Genomic DNA, 15,565 nt, shown 5'->3' on the forward strand with positions numbered 1-15,565 from the left:
ACATTGCTTCACAAATTCATTAATGGTGGGTGATGGCTCACTTAGCTTGAATTCTGAACTTTGTTCCTCTAAGGAACTCAGGTACATGCCCACCTTAATCCATCTAGTTCAGTTCAGTCATTCAGTCATGTCTGACTCTTTGTGACCCCATGAATCGCAGCACGCCAGGTCTCCCTGTTCATCACCATCTCCCAGAGTTCACTCAAACTCACGTCCATCAAGTCGGTGATGCCATCCAGTCATCTCATCCTCTGTCGTCCCCTTTTCCTCCTCCCCCAATCCCTCCCAGCATCAGAGTCTTTTCCAATAATCCATCTAAGAATCCTAGAATTCTAGCCTTATTTCTATTGGACTATAATATTTATGTTTGGAAAGATCATTTGATATAACTCAGTCAGAGATACCAAGGGAACATTTTATTCAAAGATGGGCACAATAAAGGACAGAAATGATATGGACCTAACAGAAGCAGAAGATATTAAGAAGAGGTGGCAGGAAGACACTATGAATAAAGCTAATGAAGGTGATGGAATTCCAGACGAGCTATTTCAAATCCTAAAAGATGATGCTGTGAAAGTCCTTCACAGAATATGCCAGCAAATTTGGAAAGCTCAGCAGGACTGGAAAAGGTCAGTTTTCATTCCAATCCCAAAGAAAGGCAAATCCAAAGAATGTTCAAACCAAACAACTGCACTCATCTCATGCACTAGTAAAGTAATGCTCAAAATTCTCCAAGCCAGGCTTCAACAGTACCTGAACTGTGAAGTTCTAGGTGTTCAAGGTAGATTCAGAAAAGGCAGAGAAACCAGAGATCAAATTGCCAACATCCATTGGATCATTGAAAAAGCAAGAGAGTTACAGAAAAACATCTACTTTTGCTTCGTTGACTCTACCAAAGCCTTTGACTGTGTGGATCACAACAAACTGCAGAAAATTTTTCAAGAGATGGAAATACCAGAACACCATACCTGCTTCTTGAGAAATCTGTATACAGATCAAGAAGCAAGACTTAGAACTGGACATGGGATAACAGACTGGTTCCAAATTAGGAAAGAAGTATGTTAAGACTGTATACTGTCACCCTGTTTATTTAACTTATATGCAGAGTACATCATGAGAAATGCCAGGCTTGATGAAACACAAGCTGGAATCAAGATTGCCAAGAGACATATCAATAACCTCAGATACACAGATGCTACCATCTTTATGGCAGAAATTGAAGAGGAACTAAAGAGCTTCTTGATGAAAGTGAAAGAGGAGAGTGAAAAAAGTTGGCTTAAATCTCAACATTCAAAAAATTAAGATTATGGCATCTGGTTGCATCACTTCATGGCAAATAGGTGGGGAAAAGGTGTAAAAAGTGACAGACTTTATTTTGGGGGACTCCAAAATGACTGCAGATGGTGAATGCAGCCATGAAATTAACAGACTCTTGCTCCTTGGATGAGAAGCTATGGCCAATCTGGACCATCTATTAAGAAGCAGAGACATTCCTTTTCCAACAAAAGTCTGTCTAGCCAAGGCTATAGTTTTTCCAGTAGTTATGTATGGATGTGAGAGTTGGACTATAAAGAAAGCTGAGCACTGAAGAACAGATGCTTTTGAACTGGGGCCTTGGGGGAGACTCCTAAGAGTCCTTTGGATTGCAAGGAGATCATACCAGTTAATCCTAAAGGAAATAAGTCCTGAATATTCATTGGAAGGACTGATGCTGAAGCTGAAGCTCCAAGACTTTGCCCACCTGATGAGAACTGACTAATTGGAAAAGACCCTGATTCTGGGAAAGATTGAAGGCAGGAGAAGGGGACAACAGAGGATGAGATGGTTGGATGACATCACCGACTCAATGGACATGAGTTTGAGCAGGCTCTGGGAGGTGGTGATGGGCAGAAAAGCCTAGCTTGCTGCAATCCATGGGGTCTCAAAGTGTTGGACACGACTGAGCAACTGAACTGAATGAAATCACCCAGATTTTCAAGATGAGAAGTCTGAAGTCCAGATAAAGAGGAACAGTGATTATCCAAGTCAAAGAGCTGCCTACATGAATGGCTGCTGTTGCTGCTAAGTACTTCAGTTTTGTCGAACTCTGTGCGACCCCAGAGACAGCAGCCCACCAGGCTCCCCTGTCCCTGGGACTTTCCAGGCAAGAGTACTGGAGTGGGTTGCCCTTGTCTTCTCCCTACATGAATAGACAGGCATTTAATTGTGGTTCTTTCATCAATGTAAGGACTTCCCTGGTGACTCAGACAGTAAAGCATCTGTCTACAATGCAGGAGACCTGGGTTCAATCCCTGGGTCAGGAAGATCCCCTGGAGAAGGAAATGGCAATCCACTCCAGTACTCTTGCCTGGAAAATCCCATGGACAGAGGAACCTGGTAGGCTACAGTCCATGGGGTTGCAAGGAGTCAGACACAACTGAGTGACTTCACTTCACTCATCAATGTAATGTTTCCTCTGAAAATCATCAGCTATTTATGTTGCGTGGAATTAGTGTATTTCTGAAAATGTTACTTTCTTTGGAGAAAATATTAATTTGGGGAAAAAGCATAACTTTTCTATCTAACAGATTGTTACATGCATGAATTTGTTAGTGAAACAAATAAAAACTGTTTCCATGCAGAAGGAAGTTAAATTTGAGAAGAGTTTATTTTGGAAATACTTTAAATTTGCAGAACAAATTATCTATGACTGTGTTCATTTGAATTCCTGTAGAACTTTAAAGAAATCCCACCTTCTTTATTTGTGTCAATTTGTGAGAAGTAGGAAATAGCTTGTAAACATAAATCCTCAATAATTTTGCATAACAAAGAACTTTGCTGTTTTCTGAACACAGCAACCATTACAGTACAAAGCATATAGAGAAACAATTTATTTCACAAAGGAAAAATAGATGGAAAAAAAAAAAAAAAAGACCCTTGGGCTTACTAAAAGCACAACTTCTTCACTCTTTGCCTTGTTATCTGTCAGCAGACATAAACCCATAAGCAAAACAGACAGAGATACTCTTCCTCCCCTTCCCCTTGTCCTTTTTTGTCCTATTTTCCCCTAATGGAAGGGGTCTGAGGGACTGTGCAGTAATGATATCACTGCTTTAATTTATGGCTGTAGAGCTAGGGCTTAACTCACAAGAGACAACCCATCACAAGAGCTAGACAAAACAGCCTCTGCTGCTGCTATCATTGCTGTTCACAACTGAGAATTTAGAAATTGATTTGGATGTCAAAAAAATTGAAGTAAATATTATTAACTTTAAATCATAGTAACCTAAACCAACATCATATAAGCATATATATATAAACATCATATAAGCATATCAGTTTAGTTCAGTTCAGTTCAGTCACTCAGTTGTGTCCAACTCTTTGTGACTCCATGAGTTGCAGCACGCCAGGCCTCCCTGTCCATCACCAACTCCCAGAGTTCACTCAAACTCACATTCCTCGAGTTGGTGATATATATATATATATTATTTGGAATATTATTCCTAATAAGCCCCTCTCAATCACACCTGGATTTATGCTGATCATAAGTGACTCCAGATGGGTTTATAGATAGCTTCAGGATGACCATTGTAATAGGAACCAACCATTTAACTAGAGGATTGGAATTTTCAATTCCACCACCTAGACCTTCAGACAGTGAAGAGGAGGCAAAAACTGAGTTCAATTGCCAATAGCCAAGTATTAAATTGTTGTAAAGAACAATATTGTATAGGAACCTCCAATGTTAGGTCCAATAATCAAGGGAAATTGAAGTGGTCAAACAGGAGATGGCAAGAGTGAACATTGACAATTTAGGAATCATAAAACTAAAATGGACTGGAATGGGTGATTTAACTCAGATGACCATTATATCTACTACTGTGGGCAAGAATCCCATAGAAGAAATGGAGTAGTCATCATAGTCAACAAGAGTCAGAAATGTGGTACATGGATGCAATCTCAAAAATGACAGAATGATCTCTATTCATTTCCAATGCAAACCATTCAATATCATAGTAATCCAAGTTGTTGCCCCTGACCTGTAACGCTGAAGAAGCTGAAGTTTAATTGTTCTATGAAGACCTACCAGATATTCTAGAACTAACACTCCAAAAAAATGTCCTTTTCACTATAGGGGACTGGAATGCAAAAGAAGTAAGTCAAGAGATACTTGGAGTAACAGGCAAATTTGGCCTTAGAATACATAACAAAGAAGGTCAAAGGCTAACAGAGTTTTGGCAAGAGAATGCACTGGTCATGGCAAACACCCTCTTCCATCAACACAAGAGAAGACTCTACACATGGACATCAGCAGATGGTCAATACCAAAATCAGATGGATTATATTCATTTCAGCCAAAGATGTAGAAGCTATATACAGTCAGCAAAAACTAGACTAGGAGCAGATGGTGGCTTAGATCATGACCATCTTATTGCCAAACTCAAACGTAATTGAAGAAAGTAGGGAAAACCACTAGACCATTTAGGTATCACCCAAATCTAAATCAAATTCCTTATGATTATACAGTGGAAGTGTATAATCATACAATCTAATTCAAGGGATTAGATTTGATAGACAGAGTGCCTGAAGAGCTGTGGACAGAGGTTCGTGACATTGTACAGGAGGCAGTGATCAAGACCATCTCTGAAAAATACAAATGAAAAAAGGCAAAATGGTTTTCTGAGGAGGTATTACAAATAGCCAAGAAAAGAAAAGATGCAACAGGTAAAAGAGAAAAGGAAAGATATACCCATTTGAATGCAGAGTTCCAAAGAATAGCAAGGAGAGATAAGAAAGCCTTCCTAAGCAAACAATGCAAAGAAATTGAAGGAAACAATAGAATAGGAAAGACTAGAAATCTCTTTAAGAATATTAGAGATACCAAGGGAATATTTCATGTAAAGATGGGCACAATAAAGGACAGAAATGGTATGGACCTAACAGAAGCAGAAGATACTAAGAAGAGGTGGAAGCAATACACAGAAAAACTATACAAAAAAGATCCTCATGACACAGATAACTGTCAGGGAATATTTAACAGTAGGATTAAATGTGTGGTGTTTCCTATTTCTCTTGAGCCCTCTGTTCCTTATCAATTCTTGATAAGAGCCAGTGGAGTGGCAAGCCACTCCCAGGACTGAGGTCAAAGAGATGGGATTCTTGCATAGGATTTGCTTCATTAGCTTTTCCATATGGAGAAAGGGATTATTTATGACCCTCTTTTGATATGGATTGTCTTTTGGCCTTACGGCCTCTACTGCTCCTTGTTTCCTTGGTAACTTATAAAGTCTGGTCTTTTGATCCCCTGGAGAAGGAAATGGCAACTCACTCCAGTATTCTTGCCTGGAGAATCCCATGGATGGAAGGTCCATGGGGTCACAAACAGTCAGACATGACTGAGCTATTTCACTTCACTTCACTTTGATCTTTATCTGAAGAAGCTACATTGTAATACAGTATATATTACTCACACAGAATTCAATAAAACACCCTTGTTCCACCAGAGACTTGGATCCCCATGTCCTTCTCTCTCTCTCTCTCTCTCTCTCTCTCTTTCTGGCTGATTCCATGGAGTGCCAAGGCCTGCTGAACTCATTTTCCTGCCTGGGCTTCCAAGACTTCTTGAGAGGGCGCCCTGCGCCTATGTGAGCAATACAAGCTCTGTCCAAAGGCTTTATTGGTTTTCTGAGTAACCCAAGGAATATTAGCCTCTTTCTTTCTTTCACTTTCTTATTGTCGACTCCGGACCACCAGGTTCCAGTCCATTAAAGGACCCCAACAGGTAACCACAGGGAAGTGATCACTCCTAGAGCCAGACATCCTGGAATGTGAAGTCAAGTGGGCCTTAGGAAGTATCACTATGAACAAAGCTATTGGAGGTGATGGAATTACAGTTGAGCTATTTCAAATCCTAAAAGATGATGCTGTGAAGGTCCTGCACTGAATATGCCAGCAAATTTGGAAAACTCAGCAGTGGCCACAGGACTGGAAAAGATCAGTTTTCATTCCAATCCCAAAGAAAGGCAAAGCCAAAGAATGTTCAAACTACCACACAATTGTACTCATCTCACATGCTAGCAAGGTAATGCTCAAAATTCTCCAAGCCAGGCTTCAAAAGTACATGAAATGTGAACTTCCAATGTTCAAGGTAGATTTAGAAAAGGCAGGGGAACCAGAGATCAAACTGCCAACATCCACTGGATCATTGAAAAAGCAAGAGAGTTCCAGAAACACATCTACTTTTGCTTCATTGACTCCACCAAAGCCTTTGACTGTGTGGATAACAACAAATTGTGAAAAATACATCAAGAGATGGGAATACCAGAAACCATACCTGCCTCCTGAGAAATCTGTATGCAGATCAAGAAGCAAGAGTTAGAACTGGACATGGAACAACAGACTGGTTCTAAATTGGGAAAGGAGTATGTCAAGACTGTATACTGTCACCCTGTTTATTTAGCTTATATATGGAGTACATCATGAGAAATGCCAGGCTGGATGAAGCACAAGCTGGAATCAAGATTGCTGGGAGAAATATCAATAACCTCAGATATGCAGATGACACCAGCCTTATGGCAGAAATCAAAGAAGAACTAAAGAACCTCTTGATTAAAATGAAAGAAGACAGGCGGAAAATCAGCTTATAACTCAACATTCAGAAAACAAAGATCATGGCATCTGGTCGCATCACTTCATTGCAAATAGATGGGGAAACGATGGAAATAGTGAGAGACTTCATTTTTTGCAGATGGTGACTGCAGCCATGAAATTAAGACACTATCTCCTTGGAAGAAAAGCTATGACAAACCTAGACAGTATATTAAAAAGCAGAGACATTATTTTGCCAACAAAGGTCCATCTAGTCATAGCTATGTTTTTTCACATTCATGTATGGATGTGAGAGTTGGACTATAAATAAAGCTGAGCACTGATGAATTGATGCTTTTGAACTATGTTGTTGGAGAAGACTCTTGAGAGTCCCTTGGACTGTGGGGAGATCAAACCAGTCAATCCTAAAGGAAATCAATCCTGAATATTCATTGCAAGGACTGATGCTGGAGCTGAAACTCTAATACTTTGGCCACCTGACACAAAGAACTGACTCATTTGAAAAGACCCTGATGCTGGGAAAGATTGAAGGTGAGAGGAGAAGGGGATGACAGAGGATGAGATGGTTAGATGGCATCACTGACTCAATGGACGTGAGTTTGAGTAAACTCTGGGAGTTGGTGATAGGGAGGCCTGGTGTGCTGCAGCCCATCGGGTCTCAAAGAATCAGACACAATGAGAGACTGAATTGAACTGAATCATTAAATTAATAATGCCAGTGTAGTCATGCCTACATAAAATTGCCTACTTAAAAATTATTAAACATCAAGTTTCAGATAGTCTCTGAAATACTGAACCATGGCCAGATGAGTGAACACAATAAAGTGCTGGGAGGGTGATGTCTGGAGAGACAGCATGGAAGTTCTGCTCCTTGCACTTTCCCACTGTACCTCACTCATGCATCTCTTCCATCTGGCTGTTTCTTAGTTGTATTCTTTATAACAAACTAGTGAGTAAAGTGATTGCATATTTTTTGTGAGCTGTTCTAGCAAATTACTGAACCTGAAGAGGGGGTTGTGAGAACCTTCTGACTTTACAGTCAGAAATACAGGTAGCTGGTAATTATGATCAGTGTCTGGAGTAGGTACAGTTTTGTGAGACTAAGCTCTTAGCCTCTGGGGTCTCCAATAACTGAGTAGTTAGGGTCACATATGAATTAAATTGTAGGATACTAGTTGGTATCTGAAGAGGTAGATTATTAGATGGTATAAGGCAAACCCACACAATTGGTGACATAAGTGGTGAAAGGGAAAACTTTTTAGAGTCATGTGAAAGTGAGCGTTCAAGTCACTCAGTCATGTCCAACAATTTGTGACCCCATGGACTATACAGTCCATGGAATTCTCTAGGCCAGAATACTGGAGTGGGTAGCTGTTCCCTTCTCCAGGGGATCTTTCCAAACCAGGTCTTCCACATTGCAGGCAGATTCATTACCAGCTGAGCACCCAGGGAAACCCAAAATTTAAGTAAAAATATTCTCAACCAGAAAGTGACTGTTTTGAAACATTTTGTAAATCCTCATGTCTTGACTTTTCATGAAGAAAAAAAGAGTAAGGTTCTTATGAAATTTAAATTAGAAGAGTCAATGAAAATATTTTTTAAATATAAAATTAAATGAATTTTGGTCTATGAAACTTCCTGGAGACAATTATTATTTCATTTTATAGACTTCATTTCTTTATATCTCTTTATCTCTGTCTGTCTCTTTCTTGCTGTCTCCTACATTTAATGAGGAATGGATGTGTATTAGTCACACTTTTGGAAAGAGAGTCTACAGTAATAAGTCTAGATCCTTCTAAGAGATTATAGGCTGAAAGACTGGTATGGAAATAAATACCTGCAATAGAATATAATTTAAAATAAAATAGATATTATCTCTCTTCCTCTGAGAGATCACAGACAACAAGCCATTTGAGGAAGCAGGTGATATTTTAGATATTTATTTCATTTTGAAAAATGCATATCAGTGCAGTTCAGTCACTCAGTCCTGTCCGACTCTTTGTGACCCCATGGACTGCAGCACACCAGGCTTCCCTGTCATCACCTACTCGGAAACTTACTCAAACTCATGTCCATCGAGTCGGTGATGCAATCCAGCCATCTAATCCTTTGTTGTACCATTCTCCTCCTGCCTGCAATCTTTCCCAGCATCAGGGTCTTTTCAAATGAGTCAGTTCTTCACATCAGGTGGCCAAAGTGCTGGAGCTTCAGCTTCAGCATCAGTCCTTCCAATGAATATTCAGGACTGATTTCCTTTAGGATTGACTAGTTTGATCTTGCAATCCAAGGGACTCTCAAGAGTCTTCTCCAACACCACAGTTCAAAAGCATCAATTCCTTGGCACTCAGCTTTCTTTATAGTCCAACTCTCACATCCATACATGACTGCTGGAAAAACCATAGCTTTGACTAGAGGGACCTTTGTTGGAAAAGAAATGTCTCTGCTTTTTAATATGCTGTCCAGGTTGATCATAAATTTTTTTCCAAGGAGCAAGCATCTTTTAATTTTATGGCTGCAGTCACCATCTGCAGTGATCTTCAGATCAGATCAGATCAGTCACTCAGTCGTGTCTGACTCTGCGACCCCATGAATTGCAGCATGCCAGGTCTCCCTGTCCATCACCAACTCCCGGAGTTCACTCAGACTCATGTCCATCAAGTCAGTGATGCCATCCAGCTATCTCATCCTCTGTCATCGCCTTCTCCTCTTGCCCCCAATCCCTCCCAGCATCAGAGTCTTTTCCAATGAGTCAATTCTTTGCATGAGGTGGCCAAAGTACTGGAGTTTCAGTTTTAGCATCATTTCTTCCAAAGAAATCCCAGGGCTGATCTCCTTCAGAATGGACTGGTTGGATCTCCTTGCAGTCCAAGGGACTCTCAAGAGTCTTCTCCAACACCACAGTCCAAAAGCATCAATTCCTCGGTGCTCAGCCCTCTTCACAGTCCAACTCTCACATCCATACATGACCCCTGGAAAAACCATAGCCTTGACTAGATGGACCTTTGTTGGCAAAGTAATGTCTCTGCTTTTGAATACGCTATCTAGGTTCCCAAAATAAATTCTTTCACTGTTTCCATTGCTTCCCCATCATTTGCTATGAAGTGATGGGACCAGATGCCATGATCTTAGCTTTCTGAATGTTGAGTTATAAGCCAATTTTTTCACTCTCCTCTTTCACTTTTATCAAGAGGTTCTTTAGTTCTTCACTTTCTGCCATGAGGGTGGTGTCATCCGCTTACCTGAGGTTATTTACGTTTCTTCCGGCAATATAGATTCCAGCTTGTTCTTCATCCACCCCTGTATTTCACAAGATGTATTCTGCATTTAAGTTAAATAAACAGTGTGACAGTATACAGTCTTGACATACTTCTTTCCCAATTTGGAAACAGTTTGTTGTTCCATGTCCAGTTCTAATTCTTGCTTCTTGATCTGCATACAGATTTATCAGGTGGCAGGTACTGTGGTCTGGTATTCCCATCTCTTGAAGTATTTTCCAGAGTTTGTTGTGATCCACACAGTCAAAGGCTTTGACGGAGTCAATAAAACAGAAGTAGATATTTTTCTGCACTCTCTTGCTCTTTCAATGATCCAACAGACTTTGGCAATTTGATCTCTGGTTCCTTTGCCTTTTCTAAACCCAACTTGAACATCTAGAATTTCATGGTTCACTATTGTTGAAGACTGGCTTGGAGAATTTTGAGCATTACTTTGCTAGCATGTGCTGCTAAGTCACTTCAGTTGTGTCTGACTGTGTGACCCCATAGACTGAATCCCACCTGGGATTCTCCAGGCAAGAACACTGGAGTGGGTTGCCATTTCCTTCTCCAATGCTGAGATGAGTGCAATTGTGGGATACTTTGAACATTCTTGTGCATTGCCCTTTTTAGGAATTGGAGTGAAAACTGACCCTTTCCAGCCCTGTGGCCACTGCTGTTTTCCAAATTTGCTGGCCTATTGAGTGCAACACTTTCATAGCATCATCTTTTAGGATTTGAATTAAATCAGCAGATGCCCGCCTGTGCCACTGGCCGAGTAGTGGTTGGGGGGCATCCAGCTCAGCTCCTGGGCTGTGGCTCTTCTCAGGCAGGCAGCCAGGGTGCCCCTCCTGGAGGAAGAGGAGGAGAAGAAGGAGGAAGGTGGTGGGAGGAAGAGTTGTGGAGAGGAGGACAGAGCATGACAGTCAGACTGGTGCTGGGCAAGGAAGCAGAGTGGCTGCCGCTGGAACATCACACTTGGAGACTATGTTTGGGGAGCAGTGGCTATTCCATTGTTCTTGGGAACCAAATCTTGAGTAGTAGAGAAGAAGGAACAAAGAAGAGATCACATCTCTGAAGGCCTGGGAGCCGAAGCTATCTGAGCATCAGTAAACCCCTGCAGTAGTCACCATGATGTCCTGAAATCTTCCACCAGATTAATTCCATGTTTCTACCAGAATGAATTATGCAGCAGAATTCTCCCATAGTTTAGATTAAGCAGATCATCTTGCAGAATCAGGGGTGTAGGCGAGTGTCGTGATCTCTGCCTCAGCTTCCCCACTTATACAGAGTGGGTATTACTGTTGTCCCTCCCACCTTTAGCTGCAAGCACCTGTGTAGCTTTATCTGGGCGGCATTTTTGAGGACATCACTTTTATGAACACGTTGAAACCACGCCACTAACTTGGATGATGGACACCAATACCTTTAAGATTACACGACTGATGAAGATGGACCTGGGATTCAGGTGAGCCAGAACAGTCTGGCTCCAGACAGTGACTTCCATAGAGGAAATAAAGCTGGAAAAACCCATGGATGTAGCCTTCCCTGCAGCCTACCCAGGTGTTCGAGGATAATATCCCGGAGAGAAATTGAGCCCCTCGGATCAGGTAACTAGTCAGAATGAAGAAAATCAGTCTTAAGACCTTCCGGAAATCTTTCAGCTTGAGTAAGAGAAAAGAAGATGCAGAATTCATGGTCATACAACAGCCAGCACTAGCCAGCAACTTCAGGAAAGAGGAGGCCTTGTTTGGGAGCTGCTATGGGAAGGAGATGGCCGGCCGTGATCTCCACGGCGAAAATGAAATGGGCAAGAAAGGACCCAAGAGCCAGAGCCTCGTGGGGCATGCTGAAAAGACCGCTGAGCACCAAGCGGAAGGCCAAGGGCAAGGGCGGCATGGCGTCGGGGAGCTCAGTGGACAAGGACAGGTTCTCATTGTAACCGGCGCCCCTGGTGTTCAACGACGTGCGGTCGCTGAAGCCCATGCACTCCCCGTCGCTGTGCAGCCATCACTACAGCCCCATGCCCTGGCCATTGCGCCCCACTTCCTCGGAGGAAATGTGCATCTGGATGGAGTCGCGGGCCAAGGTGCCGGTGCACTTGCCCGACCCGGGTCGGCCCTCAACGGCGTGCACAAGGAATTCAGCGACCTCTGCCAGGCCGGCCCCGCATGGCCAGAGCTGCTGGACTCGCTCGGAGCTCCGGGTCCCCAACCGGGGACCTGTGCCTCTGCCTGGGTAAACACGTGCCTGTCGTCCTTGGACTGGTGGCTCGGGACTACATCCGGTACACTGTGCCTTTGGATGGCTCCTCCCCCAGCCGCCGGGGGGCCCCTTCCCCTACCACCACCATGAGGACTACAAGCATCCGGCCCACTGGGACCTCGCCGTGGCCCCCGAGCTCTTCACCGAGGAGCTGGTGGGCAGTCTGCTGATGGGCACCAGGGGGGTCTTGCTGCAGTGCTTGAGGGCGGGCCCACGTGGGCCCTGAACTGCCCCCCCACCCCCACCCCACCGCGCCCAGAGAAACACACACACACACACACACACACACACACACCACTGCTGCCTCCCCTGCAGACTGATCTGAGCCAAAGGAACTTCGCCAAGCTGACCTGCCCAGACGCCCACCTGGCTGAGAGCATGTGCTGCCACTTGAATTTCGATCCCAACTCAGCCCCCAGGGTGGCCAGGGTATATGACTCAGTGCAAAGCAATAGCCCCTTGGTGGTGACCAGCCTGACGGATGAGCTTAAGAAGCTGGCCAAGCAGGGCTGGTATTGGGGACCCATCACAAGCTGGGAGGTGGAGGGCAAGCTGGTCAACATGCCTGATGGCTCCTTCCTGGTGACGGAGAGCTCTGTCGACCACTACCTGCTCAGCATGAGCTGCCACTCCCACCGCAGGACCCTCCACACCAGAATGGAACACTCCAATGGCAGGCTTAGCTTCTATGAACAGCTCGGATTTGGAGGGACACACATCCATCGTGGACCTGATAGAGCACTCCATTAGGGACTCGGAGAACGGGGCTTTCTGATACTCAGGATCGGGCCTGCCAGGCTTCGCCGCCTACCCGGTGAGCCTCACCAACCTCGTGTCGTGCTTCCTGCAGGTGCGCTCACTGCAGTACCTGTGCCGCTCGTCATCCGCCAGTCCACCTGGATAGACTTGATCCTGAAACTGCCCCTGTCCAACAAAATGAAGGATTACTTACAGGAGAAGCACTACTGAGAGAGGACCGCAACCCAGCATATTGCACTTTAGGAGTAAGAAAGAGAGACTGAGATACAGTTTACAGACTTCATTGCTATCAGAATCTTTTGCTTCCGTACTGTTATTTCAGTTTTATGTGGAAACGAGTATCCAGTTCATTTAGGGGTGGGGAACCGTCCACGAGGTGTCTTAGGTTTATTTTGGTTCTTTAAAAAGGGAAGTCTTGAGGTTTGAGAAAGTGTGAAGTGTTTTCCATAAATATGCAGAATAATCACAATGTGAATGATCAGATTCTCCTTACTCACCCACCCCCAGTCCTTTGCTGCTATCCACTGTGATTTTATGCATTAAAAACACATTTAATGTGTATCCAATCCTGAGTAAAGTTGAATGAAACTTATGGAATGAACCTGTTATGTCTCTCTTTCAATGGACCATCTTCAAAGATAGTGTTGAGTCAGCATAGCCATGTGATTAAGCACAGAGTTTACACCTACACCAAAAATGATTTTTAATTTCATACTCTACAAAGGTTTTTTTTAAAATTGTGAACTGACATAACCTGGGGTAATGGAATGCAGGTCTGCTACATATCTTTCTGCCACATTCATTTCTAAATTATGTTTGATGTTTTGTGTTCTTTTGGTTCTGAGAAGTTTGATTTTTCTGTTGACTTCATTTTCATCTTGTGGTTCTTCAGTTTTAATAAGTTGCCTTACACTAAAAAGTTGTAAATAAATGTATACCAGCAATTTAAAAATTGTTGCCTTTTCTGTCATTAAACTCTGGTACATATTGGCATAACATATAAAGACCTATGAAACTAGAACTATTAAATACATTATTAGATGATTTTAGTTTCCTGTGATAAGCAATTTTTTGTTATTTATACTTTCCTCTGATAAAATGTTTTATCTATGATTTCTTTAGCTTAGACAACATTTTCTTGCATGAGCTTGATGGAGAAATGCTTTTCATGAATGGGTGAGATGCTCTTGCAACGTTAAAGTCTATAACGTTAAAAAAAAAAAATCTCAACTGGAATTCCATCACCTCCACTAGCTTTGTTCTTAGTGATGCTTCCTAAGGCTCATTTGACTTCATATTCCAGGATGTCTGGCTCTAGGTGAGTCATCACACCATCATGGCTATCTAGGTCATTAAGATCTTTTTTGTACAGTTCTTCTGTGTATTCTTGCCACCTCTTCTTAATATCTTCTGCTTTTGTTAGGTCCCTACCATTTCTGTCCTTTATCGAGCCCATCTTTGCATGAAATGTTCCCTTGGTATCTCTAATTTTCTTGAAGAGATCTCTAGTCTTTCTCATTCTATTGTTTTCCTCTATTTCTTTGCATTGATAACTAAGGAAGGCTTTCATAACCCTCCTTGCTATTCTTTGGAATTCTGCCTTCAGATGCTTATATCTTTCTTTTTTTCCTTTGCCTTTAGATTCTCTTCTTTTCTTAGCTACTTGTAAGGCCTCTTCAGACTACCTTTTAGCATTTCTTTTCCTCAGGGATGGTCTTGATCACCACCTCCTGTTCAATGTAATGAACCTGTGTCCATAGTTCATCAAGCACTCTATCAGATCTAATCCCTTGAATCTATTTGTCACTTCCACTGTACAATTGTAAGGGATCTGATTTAGGTGATACCTAAATGGTCTAGTGGTTTTCCCTACTTTCTTCAATTTAAGTCTGAATTTGGCAATAAGGAGTTCAGGATCTGAGCCACAGTCAGCTCCCAGTCTTGTTTTTTTTTTTTTTTTTTTTGACTGTTTAGAGCTTCTCCATCTTTGGCTGCAAAGAATATAATCAATCAGATTTTGGTATTGACCATCTGGTGATGTCAATATGTAGAGTCTTTTCTTGTGTTTTTGGAAATGGGTGTTTGCTATGACCAGTGCATTCTCTTGGCAAAACTCTGTTAGCCTTTGCCCTGCTTCATTCTGTATTCCAAGGCCAAATTTGCCTGATACTCCAGGTATCACTTGACTTACTACTTTTACATAACAGTCCCCTATAATGTAAAGGACATCTTTTGGGGGACATTAGTTCTAGAGGGTCTTGTAGATAGATCTTCATAGAACTGTTCAGCTTCTTCAGCATTACTGGTTGGGGCATAGACTTGGATTACTGTGATACTGAATGGTTTGCCTTGGAAATGAACAAAGATCATTCTGTCATTTTTGAAATTGTACCCAAGTACTGCATTTTGGACTGTTTTGTTGACTATGATGGCTATTCCATTTCTTCTAAGGGATTCTTGCCCACAGTAGTAGATATAATGGTCATCTGAGTTAAATTCACCCTTTCCAGTCCATTTTAGTTTTCTGATTCCTAAAATGTCAATGTTCTGTCTTGTCATCTCCTGTTTGGCCACTTCCAATTTACCTTGATTTATGGACCTAACATTCCAGGCTACTATGCAATATTGTTCTTTACAGCATTGGACTTTACTTCCATCACTAGTCACATCCACAGCTGGGCATTGTTTTTGGTTTTGCT

At 42.3% G+C, this 15,565-nt stretch overlaps 1 pseudogene; it reads left to right on the forward strand.

Annotated features, from left to right (window-relative positions):
* Positions 1–11,465: 11,465 nt before the first annotated feature.
* Positions 11,466–13,076, forward strand: LOC109576708 (suppressor of cytokine signaling 6-like; annotated as a pseudogene).
* The last annotated feature ends 2,489 nt before the right edge of the window (positions 13,077–15,565 follow it).

This window comes from Bos indicus, chromosome 2, assembly GCF_029378745.1.
Source record: "Bos indicus isolate NIAB-ARS_2022 breed Sahiwal x Tharparkar chromosome 2, NIAB-ARS_B.indTharparkar_mat_pri_1.0, whole genome shotgun sequence".
NCBI lineage: Eukaryota > Metazoa > Chordata > Mammalia > Artiodactyla > Bovidae > Bos > Bos indicus.